A 12,570-nucleotide genomic window follows, 5' to 3' on the forward strand; every position below is an offset into this window, starting at 1 on the left:
GTGAAAAGCCCATATATATTGCATCTAGAAAACATGATTAGCAAGTCTTTGATAGGCTGTAACAAAATGACAAAAGAACGGGCGCATTTTTTTTTTACACGCGCGGCGCAAGACCTTTTATTCGAAGGACATGAAGAATTTCAAGATTTAATATGCACAAGGGGTAACACTGCAAAAGCAGCCCAGACCAGAAAAGACGGCTGGCAAAAAGTGGCCAACAAATTAAACGCTAAGTAGTGTGCATTGTACTTACTGAAAGCAGCGTTTCATTTCCTATGTGTCAGATTAATTATTATTTAATATGTCATAATTCCAGATCAAACGTGAGCACAAGGAGAACATGGGAACAGGTTAAAGTGAAGTACAAAAATATACTTCAAACTGGTAAATATTGGTATATAACTATTTAAAGGATTGTTGACATAAATAATCATATATAATATAAAAAACATTAATTTTAAAGCTAATAAGAAGGCAGACAAGCAAAAAACAGGTGGAGGTCCACACGGTCCAGATCTAACCCCTGCAGAAGAGTTGGCTCTCCAGCAAAATGCCCATCGCCCTTTTTCTGAGGGCATTCCAGGGGGAAGCTCCTCCTCAGAACCAGTGGCAGGATGCAGTGGTCACTTCATTTCAGGTAAAGGATGGTCATTGCATATATTTGTCCTCCATGTGTGCCATAGGTATGTTCCATATAGCCCTCTTTTTTGTTGGGTCAGTTGCAGGGAATACCATATCCCTTGAACCTGTGTCTGACCAACGAGATATTGACGAAGGTCAAATATTTGATGAAGACACTGTATCTGATTATTCATCAGGAGGAGAGGTACATTTTCCAAATAATGTTTGATCAAACTCCACTCTGATCAGTCCCATGTGCCCCAATCACATTTGGAAATCCTGGTAATGAGAATGTTAGGCTGATCGAGATTCTTCATGGAACTGTGGGCGTTTTAGCCTGTGTATTACCTACCTGCAATGGCATGAAACGCCTCTTTTATTGTCTGCACACGCAGGTGTCCAGGAAACACTATGAAAACCTGAAGGAAATATTTCAGAGCCAAACAGACTTTACAAATTGCCTGGCAAACTGCACTTTTAGTTAGATTTTCCGCATCGCCTACAGTATATAAAAAAGTGCCGCTTATAAAAAACCTCAAAGCAATGCATACTGTCTGTGTGGTTGTGAGAGCCCGACTTTGCCTAGTTTGACTTCGAATATAAGGTGCTAATAAATCTTTGAGGTACAATATTCCCCCTCGGCTAAAGCGGTATCTTTCGAAAAGAATTTCCTCCAGGAGCAATAAAGGATCTTGCCGATCGCGCGAAGCCCTCTCTATATGAAATTCTCTTCGTATAATTTGCGCACCAATATCAATTGGTCGCTCATTCATGAACGGCGAAGCAATGACTGGATGACTTCCATGCACCGTCACCGATTACGTGTGTAAACTAATCCTTGTTTACGTAGAACAAACCTGCTCCGAGCAGGTTTGAGGATTAGGATGTGTTGCTATGACAACACTTCCAGCAAGAGTTTCGAAAAACCGACAGATCCAGGATAAGGCCAAATCGCCAACAATTACATCCGGCTAAGCGAGTAATCCATGTACGAAAAATACCCCTAGGGAATGGTCTAGGACAGTGTTTCCCAAACTCAGTCCTGGGGACCGTCTGTGGCTGCAGGTTTTTGTTCCAACCAGATTCCTAATCAGTGACCACACCTGATAGCACTGATCTCATTTAATTAGCTGGTATTTTTTTTCTCATATTCTACATTCAGAAAAACACAGCAGTATGATTTTTACATTTATAAGACATTTAGAAATATTTCTGCTTTTGCTATAGATTTAAATGCTTAACTCTCTTTTGTTGATTTCATTATATTTTGCCTTTTCTCTGTGCAGTTTTCCCCCTTCGTTGTATCTTATTAATGACAATTAAAAATGAGCAGAGCAGACACACTGGCAAACAACACTGAATAATCAAAGGCTGCAACTACTTTAGTGTCAGACCCACTAATTAGTAAAAAATGGATTAATTAAACAATTAGAACACCTGGAGAAGCAGAATGAAAATCAAGATGAAAATATTGTTAAAAAGAACAAAAAATACATTATTCCCATATATCTGCTTGGTGCATTTTAATATATATTTATATGTATTAAAATATATATATATATTTTAATATATATATATATATATATATATATATATATATATATATATATATATATATATATATATATATATATATATATATACTGTATATATATTTTTTTTACCAAACTTAGTTTTCTAATTTCTATATTGTTCCCAAAACACAGAACTTGGGAAATAACACATCACTTAATTAGCCCAGGAGTTCAATTAAAAACAAAAGCTGGTGGGAACAAAAACCTGCAGCCACAGTGGGCCCCCAGGACCAAGTTTGGGAAACACTGGTCTAAGAGGATCCTTAAACATTCAATACAGCCTAGAGAGCTAAAATACTGCAAATGGAGTGCACAGCACAACGCAAAGGATAAACTAAAGAAATAATGAAACCACAAAATGAAAAAAAAAACACCAGCAGAAACTGAGTGGCCAACTTTCTCACCACAGTACAACAAAAAACACTGTTGTTTTTCATCTCTTATACATTCCTCACATAATTATTGCTGTTTTTCCTTTCTACCTTTAACTCATTTCCAGACTGTACACTCAGTAAGGTTTTTTTGTAAGAGGCAGCTTTTTCCCAAGAATATAGCACTGGTGGATTCCTATATTTGAGAAAGGCACACCAAACTACAACTTCTAATGGGAGCTGAGGTTGTCTCAAGGCTGGGGCATTCATAAGCCATGAAGGGCTACAATCACTTGTGATGCCCCTAGCTTTTTACTCTGCACTGGCCTATGTGATCTCTACTGACCTTAAAGGTGTTGTCCTTGATGCTTACCTCATGTCATTGGTCCTCAGTGTTAAATAGGAGTATTGCCTGCTTCTGACTCGTCTGACAGTTCTTCTTTATATTATATTATTATATTATATTATACTATACTAGTCATCAATAAACAAACATCGCTAGCGGGCAGCACAGTGGCGCAGTGAGTAGTGCTTCTGCCTCACAGTTAGGAGACCTGGGTTTACTTCCTGGGCCCTCCCTGCGTGGAGTTTGCATGTTCTCTCTGTGTCTGCGTGGGTTTCCTCCAGGTGCTCCAGTTTCCTCCCACAGTCCAAAGACATGCAGGTTAGGTGCATTGGCGATCCTAAATTGTCCCTAGTGTGTGCTTGGTGTGTGTGCGTGCCCTGTGGTGGGCTGGCACCCTGCCCGGGGTTTGTTTCCTGCCTTGCGCCCTGTGTTGGCTGGGATTGGCTCCGACAGACCCCTGTGAACCTGTAGTTAGTATAAAGCGGGTTGGATAATGGATGGATGGATGGATGGTATCGCTAGCTAAGTGGAGGCAAGGTCCGCTCCAAAACATGTTGAAAGATAGACCGATTTGAACGGAGGCTGGCACATGAGTGAGGAGGACACCGCCCAGCACCCCACTCCTGATGTCACGCTTCCCCCTCCCCTTGGCCTGCAGCCTCTGTCTCAGATTAGTGTGAATATATCGCTTCTGCAAGCAAACTATGATTCTTAGTGCAATGAGAGAAGTCGCAAAATCAACCGGAATGTTCAAGCAAATTCCATAAAAAAAAACGATCTAAATCTGTTAAGTAGTTCTCTTGTTCACTAGCTAAATGGATGTAAGGTACGCCCTGAGGCTGGCACGTGAGTGAGGAGGGTGCTGCCCCCATCCCATCGCTCCGCTGCGTGTCTCGCGGATTTGCACAAATAAATCGACACCACAAGCGAACTATGATACTTAGCGCGATGAAAGAGGTTGCAAAATCAACCAGAATGTTGAAGCAAATTCTAGAAAAAACACCAGATCTAAATCCTGTTAAGTAGTTCTCTCATGAAAAGCGATCAGTCATACAGACAGACAGACACTGGATTTTATATATAGAGTGATTATATTATATTATATATTTTTTGTTTTTTGTGCCAATATTTTGTTAGAATTTTCCATGTGATTAATAAAGCATCTTTACATCTATGGTTCCTTGCCTGGGAGGGAGGTAATAATGGATGGACAGGATGCCCCGACCAGGATGAGTGTCTGTTCCTTACCATGACAGGAGGCCATAACAGAAGGTCAGGGATGGAATGGTGTACCAGCTGGAATGGGTGCTGCTTCTTTACCAGGACAGGATGCCAGCTCAGAAGAACAGAAGGTGTCTACAGACCAGAATTATGTGTTCCCCAAGTACACATGGTGACAACATCCCACTGGGGCAACTACTATACGAATATCCACAGGGCAGGTTGGGAATATTGTAGACCCAAGGACAGCTCTGTCAGGGTTCTTGGGGGCCACCAGGGGGAGCTACTAGGAAACCTTGTCCCATCTTTGAGGAACTACTGCATGACTCAGATGTATTTCCAGAATGCAATGTTATGGCACCAGAAGTACTTACAGGTCCAGCATAAAAAGACTCAGTCCTCTCCTATAAGGGGGTCAGAGTTGTGAGGAGAGTGGATAAGCCTACATGGGAGGCGTGGAAAGAGATAAGAAAACATATTATTGGATTATGCTATTGTGGATGAGGTTTTGAAGGTCTGTGAAGGTACTGTTAAATAAAAACATTTTGTGTTTGAACCCAGGACTGTGCGTTGTAATTGTGTCTTGGGGTTTAGAGGCTTAATGACACCCCCTACTGGTCACACCATCTAGCTATTGCACTGTAGGTATCCCTATCTGACACTCACATATGCCATCTATTAGGAATAGCAGACATGCTGTCCCTTGGTGGTGCTTGTTTATTCTTTAGTTTCCCCTTATTATCTGCAATGCATATCTTTGGTATTTAGCAGAAAGCGTCATACTAAGAAAAGAAAACAGCAAGAACACAAAAAGAATGCACAGACTTCACACAGCTAATTACAAGACAAAGTATTATTGGTCTCTGAAGCTGTGTGACAGTGTTCTTATATATTATGCCACCATGTTGCCCTGCAGCAGATTAATTATTGTTATTAGTGGTGTATGCTAAGGATACTTTCAATGAGGAAATTTATCATATTGGAGTGAGCAGGTATAGACAATGAATGGATTTAACAGATTCCATGTTTGTGGCTTTACTAAGATTGTTCCATTTTAAATTTTAATTTATACACCCAGATCCTATTTGAAAAAATCTGATGAGGATTGAATGTTGTAGAGCTGGCCAAGAAAGGAGAATGAAAGAAATATTATTTTTTTTTATCAAATAAGCTTTATAAACATCAGTGGCTTATAAAATTGTTCATTCACTTTGAAAGTAATTCAGCAATTGGGTTTAAACCATTTGTTTTAAAATAGAGCTGATTCCTTTCTCAGTTAAATTAACTTTTTGAATTTTTTTTTCATTGAGAGTTGCTCAGGGAAAAGAAATGAAATGAGCAACTCAATTATGTGAATAAATGACCTGTGTGCTAGTCAATCACTTCATTTGAGCCACCTTAACGGTTTATTCAAAAATGATGAACAGTCAGCCAACTACACCCTTTAAAAGTGTTAAATAATTGTATAGTGCTAGGCGAAGGAAGGTCTGTTAATGATGAAATATGTGACTTCTGGGTTATTTTTGGGGTGAGGCAATAAAAATGTAAGGCAAAATCAGAGCAAAATCAATGCATGCCATTGTCAGTGCACAATAACAAAAAAATCTGAAAGGAGTCTGAATTAAATATGTATCTATCTATCTGGATTGTATTGTCCTAAGAGGGCTGTACTGCTCAGTTTTGACTTGCATCTGGTGGTAATGTTATTAATGCGAATGTTTTCATGCATGTTCTTTTGTAATATTCTGATGGTGAACAAGTTTATAGATATCAACAAGAATCTTGCACATAAAATGATATATCCATTTGGCCAAGAGCTCAATGTTTGCCATTTCTAAGCTGAGATGAAGGATAATGGATTTTCAGTTGGTGGTTAAGTATTACCAGTGAAGGGTGCTAGTCACTGCTGCTATGATGGTGTCCAAAGAAGAGACTGGGCTGAATTACACTATGTGCCATAGAGTATTAGTATTTTAAAATAAGTCAAATAAAGTAGACTTCCAACCTCCCAACTAGCTCTCGAAACCGCTCTCTGTGATGGACTATATGCATGCTTAAAGTAGCACGCCACCCAAAAATAATGTTTTTTAAATGTTAATAAGTCCATGTAATTTGTGGTAATGGCTGAGAACATTTGTTATTGTCCTACTTTCATACAGAATGGAGCTAACAAACTTTATGTTTTAATGGAAACAGGAGATGACCAACTTTAGACAACTGCAAACAATATCAAAACCCCCATTAAAAATATTTCACACCACTCGTCTCACATAATCCGTGTCACAGAGTCACACATTTGAATTAAAGACTGGACTCTTGGCCAGCGTATCGGGGTATTTAAAAGTGTGACCTCGTTTGAAACCGTTTCAGATTGTGGAACCTGGAAGAGTCGATTTAAAAATATGTATGGATTTTGAATGTTTTGAGTATATGACTGGATAAATTTTCACATGGATTAAGTGACACAAGTAACATGAGATTTTTTATGGTTTTTTTGATTTTGTTTAAATACTATCCAGGAATTGGTCATCGCCTGCTTCCATTAAAGCATAAAATTTGTTAGCTCCATTTTGCTTGAAAAAATGAGATTACAATTTTTTCTCAGACAGTTATACAAGCTCAATAATATAAGTAACATGGTAAAAATATCATTTTTGGGTGGAGTATTCTTTTAAAGATGTCCAACCCCTTAAACAGGCACAATGATGCAGAGAAAGCTGAAAACACAATGGCCTGGCATCTTCTTAGACTGCAAGACACCCTTGGGTTCTTTTGCAAGATAATTCTAGGTTAGGAAATAAATGTTTGCTTTCTGACAAATCCCACTGGATCAGTATTTCAAAGGAGAGTTTGGGTAGATGTGCACTAGTGGAGAGGTAGTGGGGTCTCATTAGTTTGGGAATGGGGGGATGAAAGCCAGTATCTTTGGTGTTCACTTTGTGTTGATATTTAGGTAAGACAACCCTCCTGTTAGAAAGAAACAGATTCAAATTAGTTGGGCACATTTTTGCCTTGTTATACTTTGATGTAATCTCTACATTTTTAACAGTTCCTTGAGTCTCCTTGAACCATTTTGTCCATTCTATCTATCTATCTATCTATCTATCTATCTATCTATCTATCTATCTATCTATCTATCTATCTATCTATCTATCTATCTATCTATCTATCTATCTATCTATCTATTTCATAATGTGGAAAGATATGTGTTGATGGTGTAACATGAACTTCAGAAATAGTTGATATACTGAATCAAGTGTCTTGTTCACCAATTGTAGCCCATGAATGGCTGATCAGGTGTGAAATGCCACGAACACTGTTTCAGTAAAAGAAATTAGTCTGCAAAGAAAGGGAGACTGCAAGATTGGAATGAAAAGAGACTGTAATGCTGTGCTTGCATTTTTATTCCTTTCTGCTTCTGACAGGTGCTTTGACTCTCCCCACCGCCTCTTGCTAATATAGAATCATTTTGGTTCTGCTACATTTAGTTGTGCTGTCTGTCAGGAAAATGAATACAGCAGGAGCCTGCAGCACAGGAATAGTGACAGAGAGTGGAGGAGGAGGAGGAGGAGGAGGAGGAGGAGGGGAAGGGGGTAGCATATGAAGTATTGGAGAGCTCACTTAGCTTGCCTGCCGCAAACTCAAGGACACGCCAAGGGGAAACTTAGAGCAGAGCAGGCACAGGCAAGAGAAGGCCATGTAAACATTTCAAAATGCATCTTTAACCAATTAGATTTATTTTTGACAGCAAATAGAATGTTTTATATGTTTTAAGTGTGTCAGTGCTTTTAGATGTGTATCTATTTTTTTCATTAAAACAACAAATGATTAAACCAAGGTCCACTGTGCTGTGAGGCACACGTATTAACCACTTGACATCAAATACTCTTGTTTAGCACACTGTCTCTGCACTCTTGCTCATTATCATAACTCTCCAGTCTGAAAATGGCAGCTCCTTCAATCTACAAAACAATTATTCAGCAACAACTCAAATGTTATATTTATCACAGCATTCTTGATATACAGGGCCTTTGATGACTATATCTGTTAAGTGGAGTTCTCATTCACTCATTGTTACTTTTTCAATTATTTGTTCTTTGGACCAATTATTCTAATGAAGTCTTGTTCACTGTGCTAGAAGAATCCCATTGGGCTGTCTTTAGGGCCCCTGAAACTGCAACAATTTGACTGTTTTATCAAGTGATTGTCACATCTATCTATCTATCTATCTATCTATCTATCTATCTATCTATCTATCTATCTATCTATCTATCTATCTATCTATCTATCTATCTATCTATCTATCTATCTATCTATCTATCTATCTATCTATCTACAGTGCCTTTAGAAAGTGTTTGGAGCCCTTTGCATTTTAAACATTTTTTTAAATTGTAGCCTTATGCTAACATTGTTTAAATTAATTTATCCCTTATCAAACAATGTTCAATATCCCAGAATATCAAAGCAAAAACTGGAATTTTGGGACTTTATAACATTTTTTTTTGCTTTGAGTTGGCATAAAGCCACCTAAATAACTCTCAATGAGAAGCACAAATCTTTAATCTGATAAAAACAAAGACTGAACTGTTTGATCTAAATTCAAAGCCTCATGTCTGGAGGGAACAAGACACCACTCATCACCTGCACAAAACCTTTCCAACAGTGAAGCAGGATGGTGGAAGCATCATAATTTGGGGTTATTTTTAAGTGGCAGGTACTGTGAGACTAGACAAAGTTGAAGGAAAGCTGATCTGAGCAAAGTACAAAGATATCCTCTTTGCACTCTTGACCTTAGACTGGGCCCAAGGTTCTCCTTCCAACAGGGCAATGTCCAAAACCACAGCAGTGGATTAGGGACAATTCTGGGAATGTTCTTGATTGGACCAGAAGCCTTTCTGGAGAAACCTGTAAATAGTTGTCCACTGATGGTCTCCATCTAACCTGATAGAGTTTGAGAAGATCTGAAGAAAATAATGGCAGAAAATCCCTAAATCCAGTGTGCAAAGCCATAATCACAACCAAAGGAGCTTCAGTGAAGTACTGAGTAAAGGGTCTGAATACTTGTGTCAATGTGATATTTCAGTTTTTTATCTTTAATAAAATTTCTAAAATGTTGTTTTTGTTTTATATTGTTTAGTATTGCTTGATGAGTGAAAAAAATTATTTAAATTATGTTAGAGTAAGGCTGCATTACCACAAAACGTGTATCTACACATAAAAACTGTCTGTGCTTCTCTCTAAGTGTATGTAAAGCTCTCCCTGGGCCCCGGTACTCTTTCATTTTTTTCAGTATTCTTGCAACATACTGAGCTTTTTCATATGACTTCAGTTGCCAGACTGAAAAATGTTGTACAAACACATGTCCACCATACAGGAAGTGCATTGCTGCACTGATTTTTTTATTCACTACCAGTAATGGTATTCGTTTGCTCAGAGGTTGATGTGCTTGCTGCTTCGTGAGCAGTTCTTGTTTTCTCCACTCGCTTCTTCTCTTCTTCCGTCGGCATCTTTTCGCGTTAAAACTGATTAAGTTAGTTTTTGTGTTGCAATTACTTAGTACGTTTTTCTTAATTTTTCACTTAAGCTGGCACTTAAGTCTTCAATCTGCCTCAAGAATGATTTAAGAAATGAAGAGGTAGGGGAAGTGACCGCAAAGGTGGTAGGGAATGAGAACGGCGCCCTGCTGTGCGCTGTCGAGAGTTGATTCTACAATAAGCTACAGGGGATTTAAAATCCTGGACAGACAAATGAACAGCCATGGTAGCGTATTATATAAGAAGATAGGAGGAAGCCTTATAAATTCTTCTTATATTATATAGTGGTTCCCTGGTGAACATCATCTATGAAGCATTTGACAAGATTGTTACAATCATCTTAAACATTACAGTACAAGAAATCATGGAGCCAGGGATGTGTTGTTTGAATGGTAGTTTTCATGAACAGTCAGAAATCATATTTCATTTTGGCATAATCTGCTTTAGCATTTTTGACATGATTAGAAAGCACTCAGAAAGCACTGCTATGTGATACGGAGGATTCAAAATTTAACACAACCTAGCTATTTTAACAATGAAGACCAGACAAGAAGAGAAGGTTAATAAAATAATTTACCTTCCTAAATGTAAGTTATTCACCTTGATGTGTAGAGGCTGTTTTAATGAACATCCACACTAAAGCTGAGACATATGCAACTTCAGTATACTTCTGTGAACAAGGTAACCAGCTTCATAGTTTTTTGTGAACAATAATTTCAACATTTATGTAAAGCTAGCTGTGTTATTTCCTAAGACAATGGACCTGGATTATAGTATTGAGGGTTAATCGAATGTATCAGAAGTACTATGTACTATGCAAGTAACTTGCATACTTTTCTGTTTGCAACATCTGCACAATACTTTTTTTTCTTCCTTGAGTCTAATATTATTAGTTCATTAAGCTTGTTACTCTTGAACATGCTATATAATATACAATTGTTCATGAGTTAAACATTCCTGCCATACATCAGTTCTTACTTTTGTAGTGATTCGGCTTTTGTTGATGGTCATTGCAAAATACAATTTTACAGGAAACTGTATTCTTTTGAATTCAAACAGGTAATCACTAGAAATAATGGGAATTTTGGGTTTAAATATAATTTAACCCTGTAGCACATCCTGTAAAATGGTAGCTTCAATAAGGTTTGAATATAGTGCTTTGATTTGTAACATTGTACTGTTATAAACTTTTGGATGGATTAGATCAAGAATAATATACACTGGGCAGCACGGTGGCGCTGCTGCTGCCTCACAGTTGGGAGACCTGGGGACCTGGGATCGCTTCCCGGGTCCTCCCTGCGTGGAATTTGCATGTTCTCCCCATGTCTGCGTGGGTTTCCTCTGGGCACTCCGGTTTCCTCCCACAATCCAAAGACATGCAAGTTAGGTGGATTGGTGATTCTAAATTGGCCCAAGTGTGTGCTTGATGTGTGGGTGTGTTTGTGTGTGTCCTGCGGTGGGTTGGCATCCTGCCCGGGTTTGGTTCCTGCCTTGTGCCCTGTGTTGGCTGGGATTGGCTCCAGCAGACCCCCGTGACCCTGTGTTCGGATTCAGCGGGTTGGAAAATGGATGGATGGATAATATACACTGAATTGTGGTTTACTTTAACTTATTACATACAGTATAGCATTGATGTTTACAGACTGAACATCTTTGTGGTCCATGAAACAGGCGAAAAGAAATAATGTTGTAAACTATGTACAATGTTCACTTCTTCTTTGTTCTGTCCATGGGGAGCTTTGTTACTGAGCTGATCAAGGCATGTTGTTACTCCTGACTTATGTACCCAGGATTGAAGTGGGCTGGTACTTACCAGTTTGTGCTTTGGTAACCAAAGCATAGCTTCTCATCATGGTATTTCCTTCAAGGGGATGCCACAGTTCTCTGCAGTATTTGCATGTATGTAGTTGAGAGAATAGGGAGTACCGCTTTTACCCAAAGAGGCTACTTAACTAATCTTGTCTTCTTTGAGCTTTGGCTAACTTTCCTTTACCCACTCCATAGGGCATTATCCATGTAGCTTGCCAGCTCATCTCTTTTTTTCTGTGCTGGACACCTGCCATTCTTCCCTCACCTCCATCCTCATTTCTCTGTGCAATAACAGCTACAGCTTGTTCAGTGGTGCTCTTCTTTGTGTGGCATTCATTTGCATGAACATCAAGCCCCATTTCTCCTCACAATAATAATAATAATAATATTTTATTTATATAGTTCCTTTCCCATGCTCAAGATACATATCAATCACTTGTCAGTACACAGCCCCAATTGCCGCTGCCCCTGCACAGCAATCATTGCCCCTTCCTTTAACAGAAACCACCACTGATTGAACTGAACATCTGCATCAACCACATATAGTCCACACTTGTACATGACCTATGTGGAACTCATGACCATTACATTGACTGTAATCTTCACTGTGACTTTGTTTACTTGTGACTTCATTTATTATTTATCTACCGTATTTATACTTACATTTTTACTTTTATTTTTATTCTGTGTATATTTGGAACTGTTAATAGTAACTTTGCATCTCATAGTTTAATGTTTACTTAGTTTATTATCTACTCTTATATACTTTTAACTGAGGCATCTATAGGCTTGCTGCAAACGATATTTCATTGTATTTTATAGTGACAATATTGGTATCTTGCATCTTGCAGTATTAAGCTGAAAGGACGTAGTGCTCAAGTAACACTATGGTGTTATTTCCGACAAATAACAAGTAATAAACAGAGGTCAGCTAATTTTCTTTTTTCTATAACATCACCTAATTTCAATCAGATCAGCTAAAATGTTTTTGAGATTTTCGGATATTTCATTTTTCTACTGTAGGGAGCAGCCAAAAGAAGAAGAAGAAGAAGAGGGATTGTTTTTACCCCTAGATATTGATTTATTGAAATGTC

At 38.4% G+C, this 12,570-nt stretch overlaps 1 protein-coding gene across 6 annotated transcripts in view; it reads right to left on the reverse strand.

Annotated features, from left to right (window-relative positions):
* Positions 1-12,570, reverse strand: part of atp2b3b (ATPase plasma membrane Ca2+ transporting 3b) — a 608,455-nt gene that overhangs the window by 384,361 nt on the left and 211,524 nt on the right. The window lies entirely within an intron of this gene.

This window comes from Erpetoichthys calabaricus, chromosome 11 (assembly GCF_900747795.2).
Source record: "Erpetoichthys calabaricus chromosome 11, fErpCal1.3, whole genome shotgun sequence".
Lineage (NCBI taxonomy): Eukaryota > Metazoa > Chordata > Cladistia > Polypteriformes > Polypteridae > Erpetoichthys > Erpetoichthys calabaricus.